Consider the following 19802-nt stretch of genomic DNA (forward strand, 5'->3'; position numbering starts at 1 on the left):
TGCCATAGATTGTCAAAAAAGTAATGTTTATTATGCAAAGGTCAAGTGGTATTGCAATACTAACAAAAATAAACTATTTTTAATGCAGTAGAAGTATAATTACATTTAAGTTTAATTGTAAATATAGTGTTATATAATTGTGCGTATAACCTAAGAAAATTTGTTAAGTTTAAATAGTTGTCAGAATTCTGGCGACCTGATTAACTGATAGCTCATTGATTTATACCAGAACGGGACTGCTCCAACGGCTTGATAAAGACATACTGCAAATGTCCGATGTGACTTGATTTGCTCTACAAAACTTCGCAAAATCACTTTCTTATGGGCAGTATAAAAAATAATTATAAGTTCAAATTAAGAACAAGTTCTGTAAGTTTTGTCGGGAACTGGTAGCGGTCAACCACTTATTTTGTTTCATAACCTTGTTTTGAGTGTTAGTATAAAGGTTTTATGTGTCATAGACAATGGTTAATTTGTTTGTAGACTTCAATCATATGCAGAATTTTATTTTTAAGATGCATATTTATATTTAATTGGATGTTGGTTTTAAAATAAAATACTATATAATTACAGGATAATTGATGAAATTTGTACAAAAAATCATTGTAAATTAATTTCTTAAACCTCCAGATAGGTATTGTAATAAGTTAAAAAATCCTAAAGGTGTTTCATTATAAAGTAGTAATAATATTAGTAGTACTTAATATTAATTAATATTATTCAAGTATCTTTTTGGTATGATTGACAGCTTGTATTAATAGCGTAGATTAGAGTGTGACTTTCGTATTTGGTCGCTTTATACATTTATGTGATGAATAAGTATTTACTCAGAAGTTGTGAAACAGGTCCTAAGTAATCTACGTTATTTAACATATGATAAATTCACTCCTAACATAAGATAGAAAGCGAATCTACATGTACTGCCTTATTGAGTAGGAATTCCCATAAGGTAATATCCCTAGGAATTAACAATTGTTTAAATTAAGGGACGCTATGAAGGTAAAGTATGTATATCAACGTACATCAAGTGCAAATTCTTCATGTTAGCCTAAAAATTGTTGGTATTTATTTGAACCAAGGGGCATTTTTGGAATTAAAATTGAATGCATCATTTTCTTAATCAAGGAACCTAAAACCTTATGGATTTCACAATACGCGGCCAGAGCAATGCATTTGTTTCCATTTAATTAACTCGTCAGTCAGATCCAACGGGACTTTCACTGAGGGTTCTAGTTAGGGCCAACTCGTGACTGCAACTAGCAAGTTTGTTTCCGTATTTGTATATCGCCTGATGTCGCAATTAAGGGTTTCAATTCGAACGAATATAAACTACTAGGGATTTAATTGAACGAAGTTAGATATGATGTATACAGTAAGTGGCATAAGTCATGAGTACAGAGGAGTAGTGGTGAGGGCGAACTTGCGTATGCACAAATTGGACTAAAAAGTATTATAACGTGGCACATGTAAGCCATTTAACCACGAGCATTAATCTTTATCAATGATACCGATGTAGGGAGATCTTTGCAAGGATGATAGTCTTGAAGGCGCCGAAGTTAATGATTCCAAAGAACAGAGGGATCACGGCCAGGAATTTGAGCTTGGCGTTGGCCAGGAGAGGGAGGAGATGCTTGACAATATAAATATAAGGCACATTGACGAGTTCGACGTCTAACTAATCAATCAAAAGTGCTGCTCATGACTCGTGTCAAAATAAACACAGGCATTTTATGTTAAATCATTATTTCTCGTATCAGAGTCTGAGTACATCTGCTTTGTATGTTTAACGCCAGGTTGCAGTCAACAAGCAGTGTTAACAGTGTATGCCTTTCTAAGATGCTAGTAACTAATATATAAAGGAAGCTAATTAAGTTTTATAAGACTGGATATTTTTTGAGTTTTGGAGTATCACACACTATATAAAAGTTACAGGAACACGCTGCATGCAGGCCGCTTTCGAAAGGTCCGTCTCGAAATCTTTGTGGGAGGCCTTTGTTCAGTGGACTTTATGTGACTTATGATGATGGAGTATCGCACAAATTAATATTTGAAAGGGAAAATACTAAATCTAAGCGGCTGTACTTTAAGGTTGGTATTTTATACGCTACTCTTAGTCATTAAAATCTAATACTTCTCCATATCTTAAGACTTATGTCCTAACTTTTAAATGACCAGATGAAGTAAATTATAATCGATTAACATTGCATTAACATCGACTCCGGATGTTTCTACATCTGTGTTATTTAACGTGAACTGTGACCTGTAGGCCCTTCTCCTAAGCCCCTCTCTCCCGGCAAACGGCCTTAAGCATTCGTTCTATACGTTTACTGCGCACGAGTTGCGGATGGGAATATGAAAAGATTTACGAATAATTGCAATAAAAAACAATGCTAGGTTTTTTTGAAAATTGTGGACTAACAGAATATTAATAATTTAATTGTCTATTTAGTAGTGTTGGTTGCAAATTATAAAGCAAACTTTAAAAGGAGATGTACGGTATGAAAAAAAATTTTGGCATTTTCAATATACAATAATTGATGAAACATTATAAAAAAAATTAAACAAGCAATGTAAAATTAATATTTTGTAGAAATATGAATTCTGATTATTTTTCCATATTTATTGTAAAAATCAAGTAGATACATACGTTTTAAAAATACACTAAGTGCCGTTTGGCTGGAGGTATCGCTTAAGGAAAGTTAAGATTAGCAAGAAAACTTGTAGAATTCGACTCCTGCAAGCAATATTATTTAGCACTTCATATACAAATGTATACAAGCGAACTTAATGGCGTAAACATTCTCTACCAGTCAACCTTGTTATGGTGCAGAGAAAATCATGGTAGGTGGATGAAACGTAGATTGGAAAACAGTAATGAAATTCGAATAATAATTAATAATAAATATATACGGAATATAGTTATTAAAGTGTATACAAACACGACAAGTTGACTTCTGCAAATTTTGATCCTTGCAAGGCTTGTGACGATTAGTATGTGAGTACAATTACTGATATATTGCTGCTAGAGTATTTCTGTTCTTGCGGTATAAATTGCTGCAAGAACCTACTATACTAAACTTAGCATTAAAGTAATGAGAACTTACATGTATTTCAATATAACTTAATAACAGATGTTTTACGTGGTGACTTATGTGTACTTCGAAATGATTTTCGGTTTATAATAATACCTGTGGTGGAGGGAGGGTAGGATTTTTTACATCTTTTCGCTTTTAAATGACAATATACCAGCATCGTCAGGCAGGTGTAGTATTATATTATATACTATTATATATATTATCTATTGAATGTACACCTTCCCCAGAGATTTCCAATTTGACCTGTTAGAAGCGTCTTGCATCCATATTTTATAATTGCGAAAGAAACTTTGTTAGTTATGCTTTCATGGTTTAATCAATGAAATCATTTCGATGAATATGAAGATAGTTTTGAACTTTGGTAAGGATTATCCCGGGGTTCAAGTTTGCGGAGCCACGGGCAAGGCTAGGATAAGTATAAAGAATAAAATAATGCCACCTATAATCAATTGATTTTAACGCGTTTAATTGTCAATTGTATACTTAATATACAGTTAGAGTAGTGAATGCTGCGCGGATGACCCTGAGTTCGATTCCGGGTGCGGGCCGCTTGCTTCCGTTAAGTTGTTCTGTATTACTGGGTTGTTCTTAAATGTCATTTCGTTTGAGGATAAAATTATTGTTTTTTGTTCCTTCGGTGAATCTGACATTGAAAGAAGATATGTATATGTTTAATATTTATATGTCTTTGTTATGTGGAAGTCTCATATTGCACTGCATTGATATGTCTTTGTGTATTTATTTATACGATTAACTTATTATATAATATTCTTTATTATATAACTATTACATATTGCGGTTAATGAGCGACTTGGTTCCTTTTTATCATTTAATAAAAAATATTTAATTTAATACATCAATGAAAACATAAACATGAATTTACTGTTCCTTTCGCATTATCTTTTTAATTATTTTTATTGCAACGACTTCAAACATGCTGTTTTTCAAATTTATTACGTTCACTAGTTTTTTTTCTTTAAAGTTCGTTTACCATAATTTAAGTCTCGTAAAGGCACTTTAAAAGGGCTATAAACGTAGCCTAGCTCAGAACTGGCTTCCTAATTGCTATGTGCCTAGCTTCGCGCTCCTATGGCTTATAGCTATTGCAAAACGAATCGAGCTGGCTGCTTTAAATAGTTTATTTTTTCACTGGCTGAATGGTTATAAGCCGTTATTTAATTAAAAAGTTATTTTAAAAAGTTAAATAGAACATAGAATAAAATGTAAAAATTCCTTTTTTGAATTTGTTTAATTTAATTGATAATTTGAGTTGTTAAGAACTTCTTGATACTGTAAATAAATTGATGAAATATTTTATAAATATCATAGAGCTGTGATTTGTGTGCATTTAAGTTAGGAAATAGTTTGTAAGATAAATGGAATTAGAACACAGGTAAATTAAAATCATTATTTTCTCTGTCATGGTGATGATTACCATGAGTGATGGGCTGTCATTCAAATTGAAGTATAACAAAACTTGCTCTCTACCCCTTGGCAACAGGAATAATAAAGCACTGGATTTGGCCCACAGGGACTTTTGCATTTGAGAGACCTATCATAAGCTATAATTAGCCAATAAATTCTTATTAGTCTAATAAAACCAACCGTAAACACTAACTCCCCGGTTATCATTTGAACTTTTCAGCAATATTACAATTTGCGTTAAAAATATAGAATTCATTTAGTCATTAGTGGAATTACTATCCAAGTTCTTATAATACAAGTATAACAAAAGGTTTAGCGTACAAAAGTATGTTGATATTGTAAAAGTAATAAACCAGGCATTATGGCGTGCTTCCATTGGCCATGACAAATAAAAATACCCGTGTTTATAATCTATGGTCAAATTGTTTCCATGTCGCACATCACAACGATTACCGATCAAATAGGTTTAATATTTCAACATAACTCGATGCCGTTGGCCTTTGCTTGAAAAAAAAATATGGGTCACTCACCTTTGACAACCAGCCCTTTGTCTGTATAAAGCCTATTTGGTAGACCACAGACGAAATTAGCCTCTATATATTAACTTTTAAGGTTCATATTTGTGAAAATATAGCCGATTGCAATAGATCCAAGTGCGTTTTGGTTTGCAATACGGTATGGCATATGAATATGCAATAATGTCTCGTTTTACTAAAATTGCATTCCATATTTGAATTATTTCCGTGGAATACATGTTTGCTATTTCGAAAAAGGAATGCGTTAATTTAAAACTGGAATCAGCCAGTTAGTTACCATTTAATTTAATCGAAATGTCAGTAATTAGTTTTAAACGGTACATTAATTATGGAAACTGAATCTGGAATCCGTCCATATAAGGAATAACGCTAGATAACTTAGTAAAATGGTTTTAAAAATATTTTAGTACCAACCACCTGTTCGTAGTCAAGCGATCCTAGAAATTTTGTCTCGACTTAACCATGTTTGACATGAAAATCCATTTATTATTAGTTTGGCTTTGAATCAAAGATTTTTTAATACATAGATATCATTTTGTTTATTTTTGTTCAGGCGCTTATTGGCGATAAAAAGTTTGTAACAGCAGTCATAATAACCCAAAAACTGAAACCAGGAATATTTACGTAAATCGTAATCGTAATCCCTTAAACCATATTTCACAGAAATTTTAAGGCTAAACTAGAAATCGAATAATGTACAGCCAAAATAACATAAAGTCAATAAAACTTTGCATATTAGATGAAAAGTCATTAGTCTGTACCCTCAAATACAGGGTGGATGGCCGCAGTCACCACACGCGACACGTAGAAGCCGCTATAATTGATGTTTGGGTCTAGCCAATAACTCTAGTCTATACGGACATGGGAAATACGAATTACAGCCTTTTACATTGTCTATGACTAGATATTTTTTTTCATGTAAGTCCATACAATTTACACGCGAGTACATTTGATGTTTGATGATAAATAGTAGCATAAATACTGCATGGTACTGTCTAGCCTTCGTGATTGCGAGATTATAATAATGCCAGTATCGCGATGTTTGAATTTGTCATTTCACGGAATTGTAGTTTCAGTGTAACTGGACATAATGAGACTTAAAATCTCATGTATATTGAACATTGAGGAACGTAGGGCGTCTCTTTAGTAAACATTATATTTAGACTGCATTTTATGTCCTCCAGTAAAACTGTTTTGTGACTTATTCATCACGTGCAGTCGGTTTTTTTACAAAAAGAAATATGTAATTGTCCACAGACGTTTGGTGTTGACGACAAAAATATTCTTTCTCTTAAACATACTTATTTCCTTTCTTGGTGAGTCAACGCGAACTCGTAAAATGTACAAAAGATTTTTATTTTCTTGTATCTTATGAATAATTAATTTTCTTTGTTCCAGAATGTTCCTCAACGAGTGACGATTGGAAAGAAGGTATTTTATCCAGATTATAGTTATTTAAAAAAATGAGCATTTTGACATATTATAGACAATAGACGTAAGGTAAAAACATTTCTACAATGTAATACTATTAGTTTTCTTCTATCTAAAGTTTCCCTACTATTATCTCATATAATATCTCTATTAAGAGTGGCATTACTCTAAAGATATCTCAAATGTCCGGCTGAAGGACATGTATCCAAGCATGGCTAAGCATAAATAAAAATAAAAAAAATCGAATGTCATTTTTGGCGGCGATCAATCCATTAGATGAACCTTTTAATTTTGGCAAGCCGTAGTTATATTAACCTAATATTAAGTATAGTAATGTGGAACAGTCTAGGAATCCCGTTTTGGTCATTATAATTTTAAATATAAACTACATCGTGCACCGCGTAACCTTGACTTGTGTCAAAAACATCACAAATAAAATAGGTTTGGTTTATTATAAAAACCATGTTATATCATATTTAGAGCATCTCTTATGCGCTTTATTGGTTCATATCTCTTTATGCATTGGGGCTAGGTGTCAAACCGTGAGCCTATTTCAATGATAGGCATTTTCATACACAGTCTATACAAGATATATAACAGTAAAAGTTATTGTAGTACAATGTATCGTAATTATATCAGGTTATGGAGTGAAGGCGAGGTAAACAGAGTATGCGAGAACAATATGTCGTGACTGCTAGGAATGGCGGGAGAAAGCGCACAGCTGCCCGCTGGACCGAAACTCACGCGCAGCGCCGATCAGGGTTGGCTATCTACTACTACAATAGCTTTGACAATGTAATACAAATGTTGCCATCAATCTCAAATTAAAGTAGGAAATGGAAGATGACATTTGAAAGAAGAATCATATTGCCAGACACCTCTAAAACGAAATGAGTTCCCATGAAGTAAAATTTGCTTTATACCAATTATATTCTTGCTTTTCTGCATAAACTCTCGTTTAAATAAAACAAGGGATTATTGTTTCCATGTCTTAACCCTGACTATGTAGTGAGAGTGAGTGAGAGTCGAGTTAAGATCGTTAGTAAATAATTTGTCATTTAGCTAGCATACAAATAGGGTTGTTTCCTACGGTTTATTTCGTATATTACTTTATATTATTATTAAGAATACGAAAAGGAATCCCTGTCAAAATACCATCAAAATTGATTGAGGAGTAGTTTATATTTTAAATATTTCTAACAGTGGACGAATAGTGGAGTTATCTTACTATCTCTCACGCTCACTTCATTATATACGCTGACGTCACGCCATACGACAATAACACCTATCACATTTCAAAGACTTAGGTCGAACCTTTCTTAAATGGATTTTGATTTATTTTTCTGCTAGATTATCCATTACATTTTTGATAAAACTTTTCAACCAACCTATTCTTTATTTCTTAACACTGTTCTTAATCTATTCTAAGGGTTAATGTTATTATAATTTTGTTGTAGTCATTCAGGCCACGCTACCCCGGATTTGGTGCCTATAATGATTCTTACTCAATATTATTTGGCAATCATTATTATGCGTACGCGGTATTTGGATGTCGTGAGCTATTAAACCTTAGACAATGTATATTTGTTTTACATATTGTGTAATTTAACTATTGTTTTTCTGTCTTTAAATGTATATTGTCTACGTAATGTATTACATGCTTAGAAAAATGCCTAATGCCCAGAAGTAGGACTGGTTATTATAATGTTATGGTATTACATGGGAACGTCAAATTTTATGAGCTGTAGCTTGGTAGTAAAGAAAAAAGAAATAAGCTAAAAAATCAACACTTCAAAACGTTTAGTTTAATTGTTTTTTTTTTGTATGAAGTAAAGTAAATCCTTTTTTATTTGTGTGGAGAAAAAAATCAACGTAAGAAAACAAAAGTGTACAGGCGATTTAAAGTTGTGAATTTGTTTAGATACTGATGTGAGTAACTATACTTAATCAGAATCAATCTCGCAATACAAAAAATCTCTTTTTATTCAAGCCTAATTAACTTATATAAAAGGGTCAAAACTTTTATCTTCTGTCACATCTTAGTCAACACATTAAAAACGACACTCGCTCATTAGGTTGTAGTACGTTAATATGTTTGTTGTTAGTAAGGTCGTAGGAACATTCTGGTTGCAGGCCGCTTTTGACAGTCTTGAGATCTTAAGAGGAGGCCTATGTGCAGCAGTGGACTTCATGTCTGATCACGATGATCACTTTGAGGCATCATTAGATCCTATCCATTATTATTCTAACATGAAGCGTTTTGAAAAAATGCAAAACAACCCGACATTTATGTTGGATTTGTGACTGATTTCTTATGTTTACGCGAATGTTAGGTATTGAAATAAAATTACTTACGGATTTTATCGTTGGACTGAGGTGATGGTCATCCGCCAGGTATTCACTCCGCCCCGTGACCATGAAGGCTGCAAAGTCTTCGAAAGTTAAGGAGAAAATAATATAGGTAACCACGATAGAATCCGTAAACAGTTTTATTTATTTATTTATTTGCACTTTACATACATAACATGTATATCGGCGGAATTAATGCCAAAAGCATTCTCTCCTAGTCAATCTAAGGGTGGTGCAGAGATAAATAAGGTAGGTGCAATACTAATACATAAACATATTAAAAAACATTTATTTGTGACTGATATTACGCAATCGCGCAACAGTTATTATTAACATAGACAGAAAGGATAAATGTCGATTGCCGTAATAGGTACGGTAGTCAGTAATAACCTTTGGCAGCAAAGTCCACGGCCAATGGATCCGTTCACTGGCAATGGTTGAGAGCTCGGACCATCTGCATCGCTAGAAATGGCAAAACAATTATAGACTCGACAGCACAGTTCACAAATCTATTTATGGTTGGGAATATCTAAAAAAAGTAATCGCAAAAAACATGGTTAAGTTTGCTGTTAAAAGATTTGACTGAATAGTAAACGATTGTGGAAATGGATGATCATTTTTATGTAAATTATTACTTCATTGAATATTATATTTTATTACACATTTAGCTAATGTCCCCGGCCGAACTCCTTCCTGAAATAAATAAAAAATCGAATTTAAAATCAATGTCAATGGCAATCCGACATGGCCTGATGGATGGATCTGAGACTGAGCAATTTTTAGGATAGATAAACCCAATTAACATTTTTTTAGTCCCCAGGACCTCACCGTGCTCAATACAACTACGCCACCGAGCAATCAAGGTTAATATATCAAACTATACAAGTGATTAATTATATGTATTCTTTCACCCAGTTGATAGGTATGACGCCATCGGTCTAGAATCTAGGACGTGAACTCTGTCCCGCGTCTATGAATATGCATGGCTGCTGTATAAGTATTTCTTTGTTTTAAGTGTTTAACATTAGTCTATTAGTACATAATAATAATATCAGCCCTGTATTATATACTGTTCTACTGCTGGGTACGGACCTCTACTACTGAGAGGTTTTAGGCCTTAGTCCACCACGCTGGTCTAAAACGGATTGGTAGAAAATTCCTGTAGAGAATTTAGCAGGTTGTAGGTTTCCTAACGATGTTTTCCTTCACCGTTAAAGCAAGCAATAATTTGCAAAGAATACATCTTTCAGTCAGAAGAGAAAAGTCAGAGGCTTATGCCCCTTGGGTTTCGAAGCTGCAGAAATTCGACTCGGCAGTCCGTTCCACTCCTAACTATACTATCGCCGCTGTCATTAGTATATATTGTAATACTATAGAATTTCGATAAAAGGGGTAAATCGACCCTGCATTTATAAAGTCTGTTTCATTTCGTAAAATCTTTAATTTAATTATGTACGTGTTATACTGTTCGCTATAAATAATATAAGTTTATTCATTTTAAATAAAGAACCTAAATAACAATTCGGAATAATACAAAACGATTTTAATATGTCAAAACATCTTGTCTTAAAAATATTACAGTAAAACTGGAAATTATGCAAATTATTGAACGGGGCCAGAGCTTGATTAGTGAGGGTTGTTGCGTAACTGTTTATCGCTCGGAGTTTTCTATTTGTCTTTTATAATGTGTAGTCTAGCACAATATTAAAGAATCCGTATTCAGTGTTGGATAATGTGGGTCGCTACCCCCATAACCCAAATATTCGCGAATACTGACGTTGTGACAAGAAGGCACCTGAGAAGTCTTAAAAATAATTTCATACATACATGACTCCACTTTGAGTTTAGTCAATTTGTAAGATTTTTGGGCAGCCCTCCAACAATCCGCTGGGGCAGAGTAATTTGGAATAGGTCCACACAGTCCTAGAGAGGAGTCGTGGAGGGCAGTAGGAAATATAATACCATTTATTTCATAACGAAGGTAAGTATATAAAAACAAGTCATGACTTTTAGATCTAGTTGTAAGACCGCCTCGTAATTCAGACTCATGATAACATTATTACATTATTAAAAACATAAATTGCTAAATAGAACCCACAACTAAAAATCCTAAATCCGTCCCGCGGTCATCGTAACAGAGTAATTTGTACCGTGGCCCGATTCGTAATGGTGTACAATTGTAAGGGTCAAACCTTAGCAATTGGATCACGAGGCGTCTGCGTAGTCAGTTGTTAGCTGCGGACTTCATACATAAAAATTATTTATACTTTATGATGCCATCTTTGTAATTGGAATCTTTAACTAAATGTTTTTGTAAGGTCTTAGGTGTTTTTAGTTTTCGTAGGAATTAATGAATTGTATATTTATGGCATCAAGCAGCGTGTTATACTATCAAGAGCATTGTAGAAGCCAGAAACAGCCGCAATAGAAGTTTCTGGATCAGCAATCGTACAACGCAGGATTGCTCAATTGATAAATTGGTAGACGATGTGTTGTTTAGACCAAGACTATAAAAGCAGACAATGATATAATTATTTGGAAACTAGGTTTAAAGCGCCGCTATTCCAGTTTATTTTCAGAATAGAAGTTCCTTGTACTTTTTGTAACAGTTAGCTATTCCGTCAGTGCTTGTCTATCAGTTGCTAAGGGTCAAATTTTTGAAAAGGTAACCTTAGGCAAAGAAAAATTGCCTTAGTTCACATATCGCGACTAATTTAACAGAAAACAAAGACAAACGTAAATAAACCTAAAGAGGAAGGTAGGAATCGGGTTGTATGGACGCTTCGCAACTAATGACTATAAATTAGATAGGTTTGTGGAGAGGTTACTTAACTCATCATTAGGTGTCTTATGACGAACGAAATCAGGGGAAAAAGAGGGTCGCTGCAACGTATGTGGGTAATATCGCTTCTAAGCTAAGGTTTGGGCTCAGGGACGGCTCCGAGCAGCTATCTTACTGCAACAAGATACCCTGAGGCCGTCCCGTATGCGCCGAAGAAGGCCACCGCGGGTTTTGGTTGGAATACCGGTGTAGGGTATACATGGGTTAGGGACTCGGTCCAATGCTCGCTCGGATGATGTTATACTCCCGAGTGTCGTTTGGACTATAAGACCGGTGAAACCAACATAACCATTCCACTCACCTGATGGTCGTAGCGATAAGGCGTTTTTTCCCTGCGAAAAAAAAATGGTATGGGCTATGACTTATAATTGATATCCTTCTTGAATTGAAGTCAGAGCTCTCTTAAACTTTGAAACAGAGTTTACTTCTATCCTCGCCAGCTAAAGGGAAAGCGACGCAATGCAGACCACAAAAGAATTGTGTCTACAAATCTAATAAGGAAACGACAAATTGTCAGATACGACGTGCTATAGAATAATAGATTTGAATACAGTACATCATTGGGATTAAGGTCGACTTAAGCCTTTAAGCTAAGCGTTTTAAAGTATATTTTAGGACTGACAACATCCGAATTAGTTACTTGCCCGGTAAAGGATGAGGTTCAAAGTCATCACCGCATTTAACTATCTTAGAACTTGGCAACTTGGAACTCACGAAGGCTTCTATTGCTATTCACCGGGTACAATTCCAGACTTGAGGCTAATACTGAGTAAAAATCCAATACATATACAATCACGTCTCTATTCCATAGGGGTAGGCAGAGACTATGGATTGCCATTTTACACGATCCTGGCATACTTCTCTCGCTTCCTCTACCTTCAATAAGCTTTGCATTCTGGCCGGTTCAGTCTACTTTTGACTTGGCCTTTACTAAGAATGTCAGATATCTATTACATAGATAGATAGACATTCGAAAGTTCGGTGCGGTCGACTCCTACCGTCTCTTCCACCCACATTCGCCTTATATATCCTCTTTATCAGTCTCCTATCATACATCCTCTCCAAATGCCCAAATCAACTTAGCATACCTAAAATTCAAATAAATAAGCATATTCCTGGTACACGATGATTGGGGAATGATTTTCCCAGTAATATCGATACAAATTAGCCGGGCATATTGTCTATCACGTTGCGACAGATTGTAACGTGAGCGGTGTACGCCCCCGGCGCTCTGTACTGGCGCCCGTCGCCGCCCGGCGCAATACCGATATGGATCCCTGATTTTCACCCAAATTCTTTAACTACGTGTAGCTGGCGATATCGCGCAAATGGTATTTCTAGAATTAAAAGTTCCATAATCGTCCTATATAAAAAGTAATTTAATGATATTCCAGAATATTGTCTGTGTGCCCAATTTCGGTTTCTGCGTTTACTTCCATAATCATTTGCTTTTTTTACACACACACGCCTTTTATCTTCGAAGACACATACGCAAATGGTGCACCCATTTTCCGCAGTGGGTATTCCCTCCCATTATGTGATAGGGTGCGAGGTTATCGCCATATTCACTTTCAAACTCCGGGCTGATATAGAGAAGAAAAAACCCAATATTAATGACCGGTCGGGGGATCGAACCCGAGACCTCACTGCAGTCGCACCGTAATACAATTACGCAACCGCAGTCATTTAATTTTCATTTATAAGTTTTATTTTATAAATATTTACAAGTATCAGAGCTACGCTACATACGTAAAATAAGTTTTCTATTTGATCAGTGAGATCATATGAATTATGGTCTTTATTAGTAACACAACTAATTTTATTATGCCGAACCGTATCTGCCATTTCCGTCCAAAATTCTATTGTCTTTCCATTATCCACATTTGCATATTGTAGACAACTGAACGTAAAATGACTGTATTTTGTAGTCTAAACTAACATCGTATTAACTTTCATCAGTTTTGAAATGTAATTTCATATAAGTTTGATAACGATATGACACGAAAATGCAATCATAAATAAGTAATTTAATATTAACTCCTTTTGCAATTTCTAACATCCTACATCGATATCCCACGCTAGGGCATTATTTATAAAATTCTTTATTATTTTCTTAGTACTAGGGTTTGGTTGTGTCAAGATTTACTACTTCTCTCCATTGCTTTAGGTCTATATTATAGCAGTTAATTTACATATTTTACAACACGATTTTAAAATAACGTAAAACAATACTTATTTTGTTACTTCTTTTTTTAAATCGTAATGTTTTAACGGTCAAATTTGAATTAATGTTGCCATACTTTTACTTTCGTCCGTTGGGTATTCAGAAAAGTGAAATTCTTTAGTAATTTGTGATTAACAGACTGTGACGAATTTGTACTTCTTGTTAATTAATCATAGTATTAATTAGTTGGTTTAGTGGATAATTAAGTTTGTGATGGGCAATACGTAGGTACCTTGCTTTGTGCATTCGCTAACTTAAGAATCCGTAAATGTTTATAATTTATTAATTTATTTCATAGGACAGTTACAAACTACAGACTGAACTACCGTATTTTATGACAAAATTTTAAAGCTAAATAAGTCGGAAGTACTTTTACAAGTACACACAAGAATTCAGTTTACTAAAACAATAACAGCGCACGAAATTCCGATGTAATCAGTCTATAGAAAATAAAATATATTAAAAAATATATAAATAATTATAACAGCGAGGAAATTTCTCATTTTTAAAAATATTTTTGTATACTTTTTCATTTAAAGTATACAAAAAGGTAAAAAAAATAATATATTAAGTCAAGTTTACAAGTTTTTCAATAGAGTTTTTTTGATAGAAGCAATGTGATGTTACTTTTATCAAAGTGCAGTATGATGTAATTTGTGTTTTCTCTTTTAAATAGTCATTTTTAAATCTAGATTATGGAAAAGGGAGTGCAATGCTATAATTTACACAACAGGCGTCGGCAGTTGTCTCAGTAGCTGTCAGTTTAGTATGGTAGTGTTTATCGACACAGGGGCCTTATTCTCTATCCCGCACGTTATTTTAACAGTGCGTAACAAGCACGTAACACAACGCGTCATGTTTAGGACTATAGAAATTTGGCTTACAGAATACCATTCCACGCACATTTCTCGGAGATAACATGACACGGCCGCGTTACGCGTTTACACTATCATACAGAATAAGGGCCCAGGTTGCGCGATGTTTTAGAAATTATAAAGGTTATATCAGTAGTAATTGACAACATTAACTCGAATTAATCCGTAAAGTCTAGTTTCACGTAACAAAACGTCGCGGAAAATATCACTTCATTTCGATATCGTCAAGCTGTATTTATGACTGGTTGTGTAATTAACCAAATCACTCCTAAAGTTAAGGTCTTTGACTTTATTTTACTTAAATTATATTTATAATTGTGAATGCGTCTGCCTTTTTATATGTATGTTTCATGGTACGATTTGTAAAACTCTTCGAATTATAATCTGTGTAGAGATCGTTTTTTTCTGCTGCGATTTGTTTATTTCTGCTGCGTATGTTACCCAACTCTAACCTTTTTATGTCTACTCACATTCACATAATACTTTGACTCTTAATGCATAATCTTTATTTACATTTACAACTTATATACAACAAATATTCGTGTTAGCATAAATTATCGAAATCAATAAAAATAATAATATTAAAAATCAAATTAATCAGAATTAAATAATATTGATCAAATTGCATCTCCTCATTGTAATTATAATTATTAGCACACGAAACAATAGTAGTCTTTATTTTTATTTAACACGTACTATGAATAACATGACAATAATAATCAGATTTCAGATAGTATTTTTTTATTTACGATTTTCTGGTGGTTTTTCTTACAACTTACGCAAAGGAAACCAAATTACTTAACTCTCAAAAGTTAATTACCTAGAAATCGAACTTAGGCAAATCATGTCAACACTAGCAATAATAAAAAGCATTCACACTTTCCATAAAGATTCGTTGAAAAATACATCACAAAAAATGCCCCCTGCTGGCATTACGACATGACCGTCACACCCGAACTATGAATTAATTGCGGTTTTTTTATTAAGTTAAATTTGCCTTGAATTTTTCGCGCTTGATTGTTGATACACAAAATATGGCAGTTTCAGTTTAGGAAATTCGTAGCTGTTCGCATAACGCGTTAATTGGATGTTAGAATTTTCAGGCGGACCCGTAGTAGTTTACATAGAGGCATCCAATAATTGATATTGACGACATTCCTTGGAATATATTGTTATAATTCATTTGCGAATTGTGGCAATCATATTCTGAACGTCTTTTGTTTCACTTTTAATACATTTTTGAATGTATTTCACTGTATCACGTATTATAGTATAACAAGCTATTACTTTAAGCATTATTTAATTAGCTCTTAATAACGTCGCATTCTATTCACTTAGTTAGGCAACATCGTCTTACGCGCTCGGTGCAAGTTTCTATAACTGCGTCCATGCATGACCGAAAACTAGGTCCTGGTAGTCATTTTTGCGTCTATCCAGGGTTTCCGTGCATGGGCATCGTTGGCACCGTCTTTATGGCACTGAGTCTATTAAACAGGCCGGCATAATTGTCTCGACTGACGAGGCATTTATACACGTCAATCGATTCTCTATGTAGACACCACTCTACTCGTGCAGAACAGTCACTTTATTGTGTCTACATAAAAAGAATGGTTTGTTTACTACGGGTATGGGTCTACTTCTAAAAACGAAATCCGTAGTTTCGGATGACGGATCGCACGTTTTGTTACTACGAAGTGTTACGGATCCGATGACGGATTCGACGACGGAGCCGATCCGTTCATCGCAATATTTCAGACTTGGAATTTGTAAGAACTTCAGGATTTCGCCGTCCCTTTTTAAAACCATCTGCGGGGATAAAGATCCACTGCTTTCTCCAAAAAAAAAAAAATGAAAAAAAATACTTCCCGTATTTTTTTTGATTGATCCTACCACTAAGTTAAGCTACAGAACGGTGACGGATCCGAAGTAATTTGGTAGTAAAGTTAAATTCGAAGTTTATCGTTTCCACTTTTCGGACCGACGTTTTCGAAGTAGACCCTGTGCATAAGCATTGATACCGGGTTGAAAGATTTTGTAGTGAATGCTTTTAGTTTTTCTATTCAGTATCAAGCCAGCATCTGGGATTTGCGACCGATATAGCTATAGGCTTGGACCTTATCACATCATGGGAAGGAATATGCACGGCTAAATGAGGAGCACCAGTTGCGTCTCTGTCTACCACTTCGAGAACAAAAGGCGTGTGTGTGTGCTAATAATTGTATGAGACCTAGACGCCGCAAAGATGCTGCCAAAGGTCTTGAACCTACCATAAATCTGATAGTATTTAAAGTTGCCGAAGTTTTAACTCCCCATCAAATATGTAAGATTAGTTAGTAATGAGTTTATCAACTTAGTGTAGTTTACAGTAGTTGTTTATATTTCCTACCATAAAATATAATTGAAATATGTGCCAGTAACCCCAATCTTTATTGTCACGAGGCATGAAGCTGTGGACAATTTATAGTGACAGTTAGCCATGTGTGCGTGACTGCAAAGGTTATTATGATTTCGCACTGAGCCTCGTCTCGCTCGTCTTGCGAAATGGGGCATTATATATAAGGAAATAAGAGCAGATTTAGCGGTACTTAGTTGTGAATTACCGCGTTGATTTTTCTTTGAAACAATAATTTAGAATAATATCTAATTGTTTACCTGATCATTATAATTCATTTCACTCTTTGGACTGTTTGGTCACCATCTTGGATAATTTTTTTTTTATTCGAGCAGTGACCCCACTGCAGCTGATAGTAAGTGGTGTTAGGTCCAATAGAATGTCGAATGACGAGAGATGATTGTCCGGCAGTCGATACAATTATGCCGGCCTGTTCGAACCAGATATACACAGCCTGATCCCGGAACGCGACACATTTACATGGGCCAATATGGCGGGTGTGTACGGTGGTCGCTATCTGGGCGGATATAAAATATATCCTACCACTAGCACTATGAGGTTCGGCGCTCGATATGATCATCTCATAGTTGTATAAACACCTAACTCTCTCTATTAGCAAACTAGGATATGATTAATATTCATATTGTAATAACATCGAGTTACATCACTGTTCCAGGACATTTATATAACGCAGGAACTGATTATCCGCCACCACGAAATGAGCATTGTCGCACTCAACGTAACAAGTACAGTCGCCGCGATAATTAGTTGTTTGACATTAGCGTATACAGGGTGTAACCTGCCATAGAGGCTCTCGTAAGTCGAGTTTAGTGATCAGCCTGTATACATCCGGTTTTGAACAGGTCGGCATAATTGTGTCTGGTGAGGGATAGTCATCTTAATAGGCACTATCTGGACCCTACTTCACTGACTATCCGATCCAGTGGGGTCATTTTACCATGCCTCCATAAATAAATAGTTCTTAAATACCTGGAAGTTAAGTCCCAGAAATGTTCCTGGTTTTGTCCGGGATAAAAGTAGCCTATATAATACTGCATAAGACCGCCATTTGTGTTTAAATTATTTCCACGATATGTATTAGTTTTTTTTTTAATATTTTTTGTGTTCAATAAAGTTATTAAATAAGTAAATACAGGATTTGGTCTGTGTGTGAAATATTCAACTTTACATACTATCGCATTTGTAATATTGTAGTCAGATGTTACAGAATTGTTTTTATCATCTTCTCGGTTTAGAAACGGTATGAGCTGTGTATTCACAGGGTCTGACTTCTATATCCAGGTCCGGAAATATTGTGTTTTTCTAACATAATTATTCTGTATTTATGCTCTACGTAGAGACTCATATACTAGATAGCCACTACCAAGAACATATTGTAGAGAAGATAGCTAGTATCCAAAAGCCCTAGGATCCCATACCCCCAATGCTATTCATGAAACCCCCAATTTTATATACGATATTAGTTATGAAAAGGTATTATATCAACATCTGACAATCCTGTTTAATATTCCCGGTAACCGGGAATCACGACTACGATTGTCTGCGAGTGTACTAAAGCCTTTAGTTAAGAGTCCGGTCGCGCCCCAACACGCTTGCTCGTGTCCACGTAATTTCATTGATGCTAGTGTTGTGACACGGCGGTTGTCGATGTTGACCTCGTTGTTTACCAGGTTTGAATTTAAATAGAGAATATTTGGTTTTAGTTTTTGGGTGGTATGGATTACTGTAATTGTATAAGAGTCAAAGACAAGCCGGTAGTTGAAAGTCGAGGGACATAATATCTTCTGTTGACATTATTTATACTTCCCATGACATTTGGCAGTCACTCACATAATGAAAATTAATAATGAAAAATAATTTAATAAATAGGTCATTTTGATATTGTTTACTGACTGCCTAAGTGCAGTTGTTGCATTATGGCATGACTGCAGTGCTGAAGTCTCGGGTTCTATCTCGGGGTTGGTAAACCGTTATTGACTTTTTTTACTCAGTATCAGTCGCGAGTCTATAATTTGTGTCCGATATGGCGATAGGCTCGCTTCCATCACATCATGGGACGGAATATACACGACGAAATGTAGGTACATTAGTTACGCCTCCTCCTACCCCTTCGGGAATAAAAGGCGTGACTGTGTATGTATATATTATAAGATTATTTAATATTCATGAGTTGTCGGTAAATGTCTGTATATGACCGTCAATTAGTGTATTTACCATTAAAATTATTACATAGTTAATGTCCAATTATGACAAAATATAACCCATCGACAAATATTAACTATGCTTAATCACATATTTTACAACAAATAAAGCATAAAAAACAATTTGATTCTATAAAGATAACTTTGAAATGCAGTTACCCGCTAATTATGTTGTACATATTAATGCATTATCCATGTTAATAAATTGTACGTAATGAAAGGTGATAGCGGTTTATTACCAATTTTACTTTCTTTACGTAGTTATAATAGTAATTTGCGGGTTTTAGATGTTTGTGTAAATATATACAGTAATGTTCGGTAAATTTATTTAAGATGGTATAACAATAGTTGTTTGTTGTTGATGTTTATTAATTAAAGATCTCATTCATACATATCATTACACATAGAAAA

At 34.6% G+C, this 19802-nt stretch overlaps 1 protein-coding gene across 1 annotated transcript in view; it reads left to right on the forward strand.

Annotated features, from left to right (window-relative positions):
- Positions 1–19802, forward strand: part of LOC115445943 (flocculation protein FLO11) — an 82151-nt gene that overhangs the window by 31381 nt on the left and 30968 nt on the right. Inside the window, exon 2 of the mRNA XM_030172459.2 lies at positions 6455–6487. The gene's annotated coding sequence lies outside the window, so the exon portion shown is untranslated. The remainder of the gene's footprint in view (positions 1–6454; positions 6488–19802) is intronic.

Source organism: Manduca sexta, chromosome 8 (assembly GCF_014839805.1).
Source record: "Manduca sexta isolate Smith_Timp_Sample1 chromosome 8, JHU_Msex_v1.0, whole genome shotgun sequence".
Lineage (NCBI taxonomy): Eukaryota > Metazoa > Arthropoda > Insecta > Lepidoptera > Sphingidae > Manduca > Manduca sexta.